General features: G+C 39.7%; 1 protein-coding gene across 1 annotated transcript in view; it reads left to right on the top strand.

The window, feature by feature from the left end:
- The first annotated feature begins 5106 nt into the window (after positions 1-5106).
- Positions 5107-14102, top strand: part of SLC16A7 (solute carrier family 16 member 7) — an 80465-nt gene continuing 71469 nt past the window's right edge. The window contains exon 1 of the mRNA XM_040063463.2: positions 5107-5319. The gene's annotated coding sequence lies outside the window, so the exon portion shown is untranslated. The remainder of the gene's footprint in view (positions 5320-14102) is intronic.

A 14102-nucleotide genomic window follows, 5' to 3' on the forward strand; every position in this document is an offset into this window, starting at 1 on the left:
GCTCTGTGTCCTTTCAGTGTCAATGCACAGAATTTTTTAGACAGAATTTTTGAAGACAGATTTTTAAAAATATTTTTCAAAGCAAATTGAGCAGCAAAAGTCTTCCTCTTTTTTGTTTTGTTTTGTTGGTTGTTTGGGGTTTTGTTTGTTTGTTGGTTTTGTCAGCTCCGCAAGAATTAATATTACACTGGTATCATTTATTTCCTGTAATTCACCTGAGTGGTTTAACAAAACAGACTGATGTCAGTGGATCAATTCTGTGGTGGAAAGATGCCACTTTTTTTGAAAAAGGACAAAAACTTCCTTTCTGTGCCCACTCTCACAAAAATATCCCATGCTCTCTCCCTACAACCAATAGAGTTCTACGGGAGATCAGAATTTAGCAAGAAGAGTTACCAGATTATATCAGTTTCCTTTCATATTCATGCAAGATTTCACATTTCCTGTAGTCAGAAATTTGAGAATCATAAAAATGACTTGAACAAAAAGACTCTTTACGACTCTTTTAAAATGCACCTAACAAGATCGATACATTCTGTTACTCATAGACATTGGCCTTCTCCCTCCTTCTCTGTGCTCATGGTAAATAAATCAAAAATAGTTCCATTATTTTAATATAAATATAAATTACACAAAAAAAGAAATCACTTTTCACACAGACAGCGGAGGTCAGTGTGTCAGGAATACTTCTGGTTGCATGGCAGTATAAACAAAGTAGCACAAAGGGTAAAAAGGGCGTGTAACTAGTTTTCTATTTTGGCAACTGTAATTTAACAGAGGACCATGTTGTTCCTGGGATTCCGGCCTGACTATCAGCAGTACAATCCTTCTTCACTCTACTGCAATAATGATCTGTATAACTGAATATGCCATACTGCCTTTCCAACAACAACTTGAATATTACTTCAGAGCTGACAGGCATGAAGTGCCACTGTATTTTCAGTGTTTTTAGACAAAGCACTGATTTGGGAGTTCACCTCCTCAGTGACCTACCTGAGTTGTTACCTCCCTTCTAGAAGAGAGGCTTATTATCTCTCCCAGATTCCCAGATTGCTTTTCAATTATCTATTTATCTTGTACAGTTCTACTAACTGCTTCAGCTGATTACTGCCAGCTGCCTCAAATTCTCTGTGATGCCTGATAGAGATCTTCCACAGTCGAGTCTGTTCCTGTAGTTACAATGCGCTGTGTTCAGTGTCACTGTGAGCTGCAAAAGAAGACAATTTTATTTGGCCTAGAATAGACATGGTTGATGGTTACAGAGAAAACTAACCTCAATGGAAAGACACGCTTTGGCTATATATTATCACAGGATTCTTCATTCTAATTATACAAAATTAAAGTACATGTATCTCTTCCACTAACAGGACTAGGATTAAATTTTATGCTAGTGACAGAGCTATCTGTGTGTATGAATGAAGGTGGAATGAGACAGGCTGACAATTATTAGCTGCTAATATAAAGCTTACAGAAGGTGACCTAGATGATTTGCCAATATAATATTTATGATATTATCCTGTATATCACTTGGAGATGAGAAGAATATCTACCACACCAGCCTGCTTACAGACATGAGAGAAGTTTGAGTCCTATATTTATGGAGCCAAAATCAGTGCAGAAAAAATAGAACTTAATCGGAATGTAATCTGACATAAGCCAGAACGACACATGATCATAAACATGCACCCTTTAGATTCAGACTCTGTGACAAGAAGATACAACCTGTAATGCTAGCAGGGAATTTCTAGGCTTGGAAGCAGACCTGTAAAATTCTGGATTCAGGTAAAACTGTGTGACAAGTGACATGTGGGGAAAAGGGACTATTCCAGCAGGTGACTTACCCAGTTAGTGGAGAGACTTACAGAAAGCACCATCAGGTATTCAACATTTGTAGTATTTTCTTTTTCTCTAGTGAAAAAATAATACTTACAAATCTTTTACGTTGCTATCACTCAAATATTTTTAATTTCAATAATGGGCTTCCTACAGCAAAGTTACACCAAGACTGGAAAGATGCAGAATGACAACAGGATTATTTTCAATCAGCAACTGAGAACCAAATTACTTCAACCCCTTCACTCTACAGACACTCACAGAGGAGTGAATTCACTTAAAAACATAATATCACTGCAAAAAAATTCCAAATGAAAAAATAATTCATACATCAACTTCTAGTCTGAGGGCTCATGGTAACTTTTGTGACTTTAGCAGGTTGCAGGCACTTAGCACCCTGTATCTGAATTTGTGGTGACTGTAGGCCAGAATCCCACACTGTCATACCTGCAGGTAGTTTATGTTCTGACTCTGCCTTGGACTAGAAAACACCAAATGCAATGAAGCACACAGCAACAGTAAGTCAATTAAGATCACCTTTCCTAAAGAGGGTGTTCAGGAAAGAGGTTTTAAAAGGAGGTGCATGAGGCACATAGGTATGTATAGAAGATGTATATGCCTGTAATGGCTAACATATGATAATATAACCTGCTCTTTCTATATAGATGTTAATATATGCAGTATAATGTGGATACAAATTTATTTACTAGCACAGAATACATCAACTTGTACTGTGTTATACAGCATACAACATGGACTAGTAGGGCAGCAAATACTGTGTGTGATATACGTTATCACATATGTGTAAAATTATAAATTTTACACTGTGTAGAATTTATTGTGTATAATATATAGGATACATTTATAAATTAAACTATATTTCTATCTATATAAACATATATTTATTTTAGTTAGGACATATCAGTGGAGGAAATAAACTATGCAATGAAAACCAGGTATCATTTCTATATTCATGTACTTATTTTTCAGCTCTCTTTGAAAATTACCTTCCTAAAATTATATAAAACAGCATATAACCTTTACTATTTCACTGTAAAGGTCAATATAGACATGCTTTGCATTTTACAGGAACTATCTGAGGTCCTATATGGCCTTCCATTTTCTCCAGGGCACAAAAAGTGTTTGAATATGGAAGACAGCTTTAGACTGCTGTAATGTCAACCATACAACTTTGATTTTAGCACTGGAAGCTTTTTTTGCAAAAGATTTTACCTCCAATTTCATTCTAATTTCAACATTTTTAACCCTGTAATTGTGGGCTTGCCTGGAAGAGTTTGACCATAGAGTTTGACCATGGGCATCAGTACTGAATCTTTCTTTGCTTGCATGCTCAAGAGTCATGCCTTAGTGTCTGTTCTCCCCTCCAACGGGCTTAGCGGGACCCTCGTGGGTCCTTGGTCTTCCAAAGCCTGTAGTGCAACCTGCTGCCAAGACGGACACTGTGGCTGTGAGGGTGCTGGGCTCCTTTGACATACTTGCACAGGAGAGGACGGATGTTGCTACCTAAATTAATGCAATGGTGACTTCCACTAGCTGCCCACGTGGCAGTCACCATGTTTGATCCTAAAAATGCTCCTGGACTCAGATATATAACTCAAGTACTACTTAGCTGATGCAATGTCACCAAAATGACTAAATGCTGCTCAGTTTGTTTCAGGAAGAACAGTGTTTGCTGTCTCTACTAGTGAACTACTTACTGTTCCTTGAGAGTACAGTGCCAGAATCTGCCCAGAGACTGTAGAGACCTGGCTGCTTTACAAACATGTGACAAAGTATTCCCTCCTGAATCTGAAGACTTGCCCTGGAAATGGAGGATACATAAATAATAACAATAACATCTTAAAGAATAAAGGAATGTTACATCACCAATATTTCCAGCTCTGTCTTCTGATTTAATGGTTATGGTTTAAAACATAGAACAGCTCCTAACATTTCCCACATAAAAGCAAATAAATCCATAAGAAAAAGAGACAAAGAAACCAGATTTCTATTAATTTGTGCTTCAGACAGCAGTCCTCTGTGGATGGATTCTTTGATGTAATAGATATTGCCATTCATGCTGCTGGTTTTTGAGGGGTGTAATGCTCCTTTCCAGATTTTTTTTTAAACTTTTCGTTCATTGTGGGTGATTCTAACTGAGGGATTAAAATGTTATTAATGGAAAATACACAGACAAAAATAAACCACACAAGTTCAAGTCTTTCCTTCTTTTACTAGCAGCCCAGGAAACTAGAATACTCCCAACTACAACCCAAGTTCTCCTGTCCCTACACAGGCAGTCTCAGTTCCTAACATGCCTGTAATGACCCTGTTCATAAAGCTCTAACAAAGTGTTTGCAATCAAGTATTTTTTTAAAAAATATATATTAACATTTCCTTTTGTACATTTTGCAACACAATGTCAACAACTATAATTACTCTAGTCTCCTCATAGTACTTAAGCATTGCGCATAATGTGCAACCTTTAGACGAGAATTTGTATTATGGTAAAGGCTTTAATTATGCAATTATATGATTATGTTTATCTCTTTCCTTACAGGATTTTAGCCTTAAGGACAGGATTTCTGGATAATTTAGCAGTCACTTTCATAAGTGTATTCATCATACGTACAAAACACTTCTCATAACTTTTTTTTTTTTTTTTTTCTTCCTTAAGGTGACAAAAAGACAGTAAATGCTGAGGTGACCAAGATTTTCATCAGCAACTTTGGCTGACTAGCCAAATTTCAGTTCCCGTTTCAGAAGACGAAGGTCCTGCGTTGAGCAGAAAACGAATTCGGTTAATTTACTTTTTATTCTTCCCTTAACAAGAGGAAACTGATACATCGTTTTTTAGACTTTCGGTGGACCAGAAAGGGCAAATTGCCTTTAATGTGAAATACTTGGCACCCTCAGTGCTGAAGAGGAGGAGACGAGGGTGGGACGGGGGACGGACCTGTTTCGCGCTGCCAGAAGTGAGGTCCCCGTCCCTCGGCCGCAACTCCGCGCCAAGGGGCTCGGGGCGCGGCAGGGCGGGCAGGTGGGCGGGGAGGCGGCGGGCGGAGATCGCTCACGCCTGGCCCCAGGGGCGCGGGGCCCGGCGCTGCCCGCCCGCCCCAGCCCGGTTCATCCCGTCCCGTCCCACCTCCCCCGCCGCCGCTGGCTCCGTCCCCTTCTCCCCGGGCCGGGCGCCGCGCCCCCGCCAGCCCCGCGGAGCCGGGTTGGGCAGCCCGGGAGGCGTCTCCTCTGCAGCCCCCGCCCCCCCGCGCCGGTGCTGAAGCGCCTCAGCCGCTCCCCGGCAGCACCCCCGGGACAGCAGCACCCGGGCCTCCCTCCCTGCCGCCCGGCCCGGGCTTTCCCGCCGCTACTCTGCTGCAGAGGACACCTCATGGAAAATAAATAAAATAATTCCCCCACTCACCCCCGCGGCCGGGAGAGGAGCCGGCGGCGGCCGCGGGATTAGATCCAGTCCGAGCTAGAAACCAGGTAATGTAACCTACCCGCCAGGAGGGAGGAGGAGGACGAGCAGCGAGGCCGCTGAGGTTGTCCCCACCGGGGAGGGCTCCGGGGGACGGAGAAGTGGCTGCCGCAGCCGGGGCGCGCCGGCGTGGCCCCGGCGGGCTGCGTGCGAGCGGCTGCCCCCGCGCTGTGCGCGCCTCACTGTCAGTCACACACACACACCAGCCGCCGCCCACGCAGGGATGGATGGATGGATGGATGGATGGATGGATGGATGGATGGATGGATGGATGGATGGATGGATGGATGGATGGATGGACGGACGCTGCGTGGGACGCAGCTGTTGTACCCCCGTACCAAAGCAGCCACCGCAGGGAGACGCCGCACGCCCCGCCGTGCCCCGCTGCCACGCGGGCCGCCGGCTCTGACAGCGGGGCAGGGAGGGAGGCGGGCGGCGGGGACGGGCTGAGGCTGCAGCTCTGGGGGGAGCGAGGCGCGATCCCGCCCCGCGCCGCTGCGCGCATCCCCGCGGGGCGGCGAGCCTGCCACCGCGCCCGCAGGCAGCGCCCACCCCGAGCCGAGCCCCGGGCCGCGGCCCCCGCCCCGGGGAGCTCCGCCGGGAAATGTGGGCGGAGAGCAGCGGAGCGCGAGCCGTGCAGCCGTGCTTGCCGTCATCAGACACGGGCCTGCAAAAAGCTCTGTGGTCGAGGTGACCTTGGAGAAGGTGGATCTGGATGGAGCCGCTGTTGCTCCGTGCTAGCTGCGGTTTCGTGCTCTGAGCTGCTCCGAGTCCTAAAACTCTTGCATTATTATCTCGAAACGCTGCTGGCTTTATTTAATGGTTGTGTACAGAGGTCATGCCTTAAGTGGTACCAGAAAATAGTCCTCCATCGTTCTCTTTACTTGACCTCTGATAGCACACAGTCCTTGAAGGGAATGGTTTGAAGTGTCTCCATGGCAAGGAGCAATCGTTCAGGGTTCATCGTTGTTGAAGTGGCCCCTGAAGGGCAGTAAGTCTTAGCAGAGACTGAGAAGTTGTCCTGTTCACGTTTCAGAGACCAAAGTGTCCCCCCCGGTACTCCTGAGAAAGCACATTACATTTCAGTCCTGCAGGGTCATGGAACTGACACAAGTTCTCCACTGCTTTTCCAGTGAGGTCAATAGGAAAACAAAACATAGCAGAAAAACATTTGCAGGTACCTGGATTTTCCAGTGCAGCCTGAGCTTTCAGTAAAGGAGTCTTACTGAAATTGTGCTTGAAAGCAGTTTTGGGCAAAAGAAACTAAAGAAAGCTGGTGCCTCATGAAGGTGCCCATTCTTGTTTTGTCAGTCTCTATAATAATCGCTCATGTTTCCATAGTGGCTCCCATCTGTGGCTCTCAAGTTACTGATCAAATAGTAATGAAAAGGTGTTTGCAGCTTCCATTGCAGGAATGAGGCCATAAACTTAATCACACACCAACTGAGCCAACAACTCGAGAGCCTTAGCTCTGTCTAGAGTCATGACAGAAAACTTAGTCATTGAGACAGAGGGATGTACACTTATGTTTAAAAGAAGGAGGAAACTGACAAATAATTCCGTAAAAGTGATATAAAATTTATGTACAAGTATTAAATATGGGAATAGTGCATAAGTTATTCCCTTTTTTATTTTTAAATCAGCTCTCTCCTCTCTCCTTCATTATTGTCTGCTAACTTCAAATACTGTACTTGAGCCTGAGTGCTGAACTCCTTCCACGTGATGGAATATATTTAGGGAAGAGATTGCACTACATGTTTCTGTTATTTGTGCAATTCATTACAGAACTGTAACTCCATGTATCTCTAAGGGCCCAGCTAGCTTAGTTTGCAGTGTTTACAATGTAAGTGGCTTCAAAGCAAAATAGTTGATAATTTTGAATAGGCAGAGGGTGGCTGGAGATTATGGGGTTTGTTTTATTTTAGTGCAGCTTTAAATAGTTTTGGTAGTGAAGAAAACCTGATTTTATTTATATGATGGAGATGTTGACTAGCCTAAACATGAACTGCGGTCTTCATAGAAGGTCATTATGGATGGTGGAAAACCAAATTAATGCATTTGATAGATAGGAAAATTCTTTGGATTGTGTAGTGATACATTAATCTGAACAGGTATTTTACATGTATAGGGGTAGACTTTGAAATATTAGAAAAAGAAATATCACCCCCCCCCCCCAGATTGTAGTTAAATATTGTGGCTCTGCACCTGCAGTAAGGAGTGAAGGAATTATTTTTCAGCAATTTTCACTGTAAATAAATGCCTTGTCAATAGTATATTTAAAAAGTTTCCTTCCAGCTCTTTAATCTAATTTCATCTGTCATTTCTCTGTAGTGTATACTGTATTTAAGCTCACTCAGCTCTTGCTATGCCAGAATTCTTATTTTAGAATCCAGACTTTATCAGGGCTGGAGATCTTTGGGAAGCCTAAATTCATGGACCAGCAAGTTATGGAAGAGAAAGAAACACTTCTTGAATCATGAGCTGGTGTTTTATAAAAGTGTTTTTCTTTCATTACTCTTCTTTCTTGGATGTGGTTCACTACATCATACTTCTGTTTCTTGATTTTTTTTTTTCCTGGCACTCAGTGCTTTTCTTTTTTCTTTATTTTAGAAAAAAAGTCCTCTCTGGTATCCTTTGTTTCTTAAGTAAATTATCTTGTCCTCTTTTTGCAATGAGGAGGTGGATTTATTTCCAGTAAATATGGCTATTATTGGACCCATTTTATTTCAAGGAAAGAGGCTATGACTTACCTGATTTTATTTCCCATTGCAGAATCACATGATGCTTTTGAAGAGTTGCATTTTTTCTTTGAGAAATTTGCTTTAGCAATCTGAATATAATTCTCAATTAAATTGTGTCCCTTAACACCATTTGCCAGAATTTAATTTAGGCTGTCAATTTTCTTATGTGAGAATCAAGAGGAGGGTTCTTGGGCCCCGAAAATAATCTGTATTGTTAAATGAATTTTATGTTTCAAGGTTGATATTATTGCAAAAATGTAATTATCTTTTGAGTTTTATTAAAATGGTAAGGTCATACCTATAAATCATTGATAGAGAATGTTACCAGTTTCTGTGTCTGTTTGTGTAATATATATATATGGCATAATGTTTGCACAGCACCAAGGAAGAGGTTAGATAGGAAAATATGATGTCATTGACCAACTGTTTTATGTGTCAAATAAATACAAGGAACTGGCTGAGTCCCACATACACATCTCAGTCCAGACCTGCATTCCTTGACTTGCATGTGTTTGTGATCTCTTGGGCCAGCTTCTCTAATTTTATTGTGACTCTTGGAACATTTGAAGAAACGTTTTCACTATTCGAACAAAAGTGATTTGACTACAGGATTAAGGAGACAATATTCTATGACTTAAGGAGTAGAAGATGTTGCACAAACTGACTGCAGAGCTCTGTTTGGCTTTACAGTCTCTCTGGTAATTTTAATATTTCTTGGTCTTATGGTCAAGCAATCAAAATCTTGTTAAACTCTTACTGAAGAGCAAAGGGTTGTCTAACAATGTCACAGTGGCTGATGAACTGGAAAGAGTCACAGTCTTTATTGCTCTGTTTTTATCTTTGCAATCTTAAGATTTTAAATTCATAGTATTTTAGAGAGGGAGATGAGAGGTGGTGGTGGTGAGGAGGCAGATTCATCATCATTAGCTCCTTTTGTAGATCTTAGTTTATGTGTAGATCTTAGTTTAGGTTTATGTGTTTTCTTTAGTAGTTCCTTTATTTGTACATTTTCAAAGTCAAGCTTCTAGTTCCATGCTAGTCGTTTTTTATTTCTGGGACACAGTGCTTTGCTGTCACTTATATGAAGAGCTTGATATAAATTAAGAGGTTTCCATGAAGAGCTGAAAAAAATGAGTAAGCATTTCTGAAAGGATATGAACATGACTAGGCTACTTTAAAAGGTTCCCAAAAGTGAAGGAGGATAATAATTGAAAATGATTGAGCCTTATCACGATACACTATTTTCCTTTGAAGTTGTAAGACTAAAGATCTTAAGAAGTGGAATTAATGTTATATTCAAAAAGGCAGGAAGTACTAGAGAACAAACTTAATCCAGGGTTGGTTGTTTTTTCTTTTAATTTAGTGCTGATGCATTTTCTTTCGAGTTGGTGTCATGATTATTGAATGTTAGCTATTGAATGTATTTCAGTTCCACCGAACAAGAAAGCGGTTCTTTGAATAATAGTGTAAATCATGTAAAGTTGGCTACGAACTTTAGACTGTAGGTAACTTGTACTTTTAAGTCACCTGTCAACAAACCACAGGATGTCCAAACATTGTAGAAGTTGGAATATTTGAGAATAGGTGGATTTGACATTATTTTCATATGGTTACTATGAAAGATAAAGACAGTATCAAACTCTGCAAAAACCAGTCAAAGCATAAAACTCTTCAGACTGGAGTTGCCCAAACATGCAAGATTTTTAAAAAGTGTTTTCTTTCAACGCTAATATTTGTATCTCCCAAAATAATAGTTTCCAGTTGTTTTGACAGCCAGCTTGGTAGTTATTTCACTTTTATCTTTCTTTAGGTTTTCCAGTGGAAGACTCATGTAGGTGATGATCAAGGTTTAGAAAGCACATTGCACGGAAGATGACTCAGAAGGACTGTATTTAATAGCTTTTCTTATTTATATATTTTAAAAGTTCTGGTCTTTCAGAGCAGCTCATCTTCCTGTACCTGCAAGCAGACTCCTGCTGCAGATTCAGGCACGACCATTGTGGAGTGCCTTTCCATCATGTGGCCTCACATTAGCAAACTGTTGGCAACACTCCTGAGTTTGGCACCTAGGGATAGCACATACAACAAAGAGTTGTAAGGTGTTCAAATGTGCTTGGAATCAAAGAATTTCAGCATTTCTGTCACTGCAGTGGTGGTAATGACAGTGCAATGAAGTGCATTGCCTCCTCCATATAGTCTACTGTTTTAATCGAAATTAGTAAAATCAGTCTCAATGCAGCATTACACCACCCCAAAAGATAGATTTTTTTTTTTTCCCCATAGAAATAGGTTAATTAAAGTTTTAACATTCATACTTGCCACTCAGTAATTCAACATTCTTGGAGTCTATAGTACAAGCCAAAAAGAGACAAAAAAGGATGAAATCTCAGTTTGTCTGTTGTGTGAGTTTTAACCTCATAGTGTCACCTTCAGAGCTTTACTTTTCAGTTTGTGTATTCTGAAATCAAGAAATACTGAGAACAAGTATTTATTTTAAAGTACTAAAAATGTGTGAAGAAAGAAACCAAAAAGAAATCCCCCTTTTTGTGCTGACAAGATGGGGAAAGCATATACGCAAAATGTGTATTTGATTTTTTTTAACATAGCTAGTTCCTACTGCAACATATTTGATGAGTATTTCAGAGAGAGAAATGAACATATGCTCACTTCCAGTGTATGCTTTTGTACTTCATTGTATTGAAGTAGCTTTTTAAACTATTAGAAATTAGGTTCTGTGTAGTATTCTTTTCGAATCTCTGGGCTAACAATATAAATACTTGGTGGTGGAGATGAGAAGTTTTGAAGTGATAAAAGACTGTGTTGAAACTACCAGCTTTAACATTTTGACTTCTGAGAGACATAGCTGCTTTACTTTTCTGACCTTATTGAGAGATGGAAATTGGAACCTAAAAATATGGGATATTTCAGCAGTTAGCTGTGCTATTGCATTAAAATGCCATAGGAGTTGTCACTAGTAGATTGAGGTCCTATAGTTTGCATTTTTGATATGGCCCTCAGGGCAGGTTCACAAAAGAAGCCAAGAAAAGAACAACTTAATGATGCAAATAAACTCCCCTTGGTAATGTAAGTGTTTGATTTCTTAATAATTGGAGTTTTATGTGCTAAATTCCTTGATAATTCAGCCTTTGCTGAGTATGCATTCCACTGAACAGATCTTTTCTAGAATTTAATTGCTTTTGCTCTGCCAGGGATGGATTTGGATCTGAATCTGGAGAGTGGACCCTGTGTTCTCAGCATTGCCTCCTGCTGATGGTAGAAATGAAAGATTTTGAGATATATATTGCAAACTAGAACTGAAGACTGGTTTCAAAAACAGAGTATGCCTTGGACAAAGATTCAAGCAGGCTGAGCAAGGGGGTTGCGTCTGGGAGCAGGTGGAAAGTGCTGAATTGACTATGGAAGGAAATCGCTGCTGGAAAGTAAAGGCAGCAATGGGCCTATCATCCTAATACCAGCCCCTCTCTAGAATGTACATCTTTATAATGATTTGTATGTAGTGCTAAGCTAAAGGATTCCTTTCTGCCCTGAGGAATTTGTAAGATCTCTACTCATTTTATCACACAGGGATCCTAACTCCTTATCTTCCATTAGGCAGTCTCTATCTTCTCACCAACACTACAAAAGGCGAATCAGGGGACTCAATAGCACATGATTAGAAACCACAACAGCATATTTTAGCAATGAATGAAAAAAGCTTTTGTATTTTTTGACCTCTGGGTTGTATATATAAAGAAAATAGGTAGAAAAGAATATGCCATAATAGCCTGTATTTACCGAGCATAAAGTATGCTTTATATTTGTGAAGAATAGGAAAAAAGAGAACCAGTTTTCTTTTTCTTGTGCTGATATAATTATGTTGGCTAGAAACATAAGGTAGGGTTTTTCCTCATGTTTTTCTTACGCAGTTATTCAAAAAGAGATGTTTTGTTGTAGTTATACTGGAAATAGGGGTGTATTATTTCAATTTAGTTCTCATTCATACATAACAATACTAGAACATTATGAGTGCCTTGCATGGCCTGTGTTCTGTTTCAGTTTTAGCTCTATGGAAATAATGAAAGTGGTTTTTAAGTGAGTGAATATAAGGGCCAAGCTCACATGAGGAGGTAGAGAAAGCCAGAAAGGGTATTTTAAAGTGACACCTAAAAGCATCATGGTGATTTCTCTCAGTCAATTAATATATCAGTGTTGCTTGATTGGCATTTCCTCTCCTTCTGTTACTCCAGGTCCATGCTTGAGCTCCCTTCCTGTGGTGTAGTTCTACGGTGTCATAAGGGATACTCATGGTTTACACCTGGTAATGGCTGGGGAGACTCTTTGATTGCTTCTTAAGACTCCATTTTTTAGTCTTTTTGATCGCTTGCTTTGACTTGCATGATTAGGTTAAATGGAAATTATTTTTCATAATTATTACCATAATGATGTCTCTATTTCCAAATAAGTGCTTTAATGTGTCCTTCTTCTCTGCCATTCCTGTCTTTATTTTGGTGAGGACTTTGTCCTTTTCCCCATTTATTAGAATGAAAACCAAGATACAGTAGCAAGTTATTACTCTACTCTGTTCATCCTCAGCATACTGGGTTTTCCACACTGAAACTTGAAACTGCCAGCAGCAGTTGTCACTTGTAGGACACCTTTCATATGATACAGATGATGCTTCTCCATAGTTACCAGTACTGATGTTTTACCATGCTGTTTTTATATTTAGAGTTACAAATGTTTACACTCTTAATCATTATGGTTTTTAATTCTGCCTTTCAAGTGTCATTATTAGGGTACAGAAAAAATGTAGCCTTGGAAGAATGACACATTAGAAGGTGAAAACAGAGTAGATGGGAGAACACATTAACCTGAGGAAATAGTGTTTTGAGGAGTTTCACAGAGGTAGATATCTTCAATCTAGCAGAAGTGGAATGACATGTTTTCAGTCAGAGCAGGTTTTAGTTATCCTCTGATTTTTTTTTTTTTTTTTTTTTTTTAGAAAGGAATAGAGAGAATATTGGCCTTTCCTTTTACAATTTCTTTACTCTAATTCTGGGCCATAAGAAGGTTTTTGTTGATGAATAGTATTATAATAGGATACAAAAGACTGTCCTTTCCACAATTAAAATAGATTCTTCTTTTGAGTATAATAGCATAGACAGCTGTTAATGAAACAAGATGTTGTTGCGTAATTGGGTAATGAGCTTGCAGTTCTGGATTACGTGTCAGCATTGCTGAAATATTGTATACGTAATATGGTGACTTAAATTGTATTGTTCTCAGTGAAAATGTATTTTAACTATGAGGCCATGATTTGTTTTTTTTTCTTGTACGTATTTCCTGAAAAATTAGCAAAGCTGTAGTAGTTGTCTTATGCAAGCTTACTTTGGAATTATTGTACTTAAGCTGATAGTTGAATTGCACTGAATTATATGTTTTATTAAGTATCCCAGATATGTTTTTAACTTTAATAAGGTAGTTACAAATGTCTTCCTTTTTTTTTTTTTTTTTCCTTGTCCCCCATTTTCCAGCTTTATCCCAGATGTATAAATACAATATTTTTTTAATGCAAGACTATACTCTTATGATACCTAAATTAGCTACATAAATTAGTCTCACTGATTTCTGTGTTAGTGGATCCTGGGTAAATAGGTTGTTCACTCTTAATAACTGAAGCTTAAATCCTACTTTTAAATCAATCCCCTCTACTAATGAACATGTACTGGATGGAAACAGAAGTTATAACTGTATGTTGAACACCCTGTTCTATAAGTACTTTGAACAGCAGTTATAGCTGTTTTATATTCAGGGAATCTTGCATTCTGGTATAGTCCGAAGGCAGCACTTCTCAGTATGGGAGCTGAATACAGCTGAATAAGTGAATAGCTAGTTTTCCAACAGTAATAATTCTGTGTGTGTGTGTATATATATATATACACAATGTGATGTGAAAATAGAAAAAAATATGCAACATAGTGCATACTAGGAGGAAAAGTGGGGAAATGAAGAAAGCCCTGGAAGGATGAAATTATATTGTTTTGATGTTT

This window comes from Hirundo rustica, chromosome 4, assembly GCF_015227805.2.
Source record: "Hirundo rustica isolate bHirRus1 chromosome 4, bHirRus1.pri.v3, whole genome shotgun sequence".
Classification (NCBI taxonomy): domain Eukaryota; kingdom Metazoa; phylum Chordata; class Aves; order Passeriformes; family Hirundinidae; genus Hirundo; species Hirundo rustica.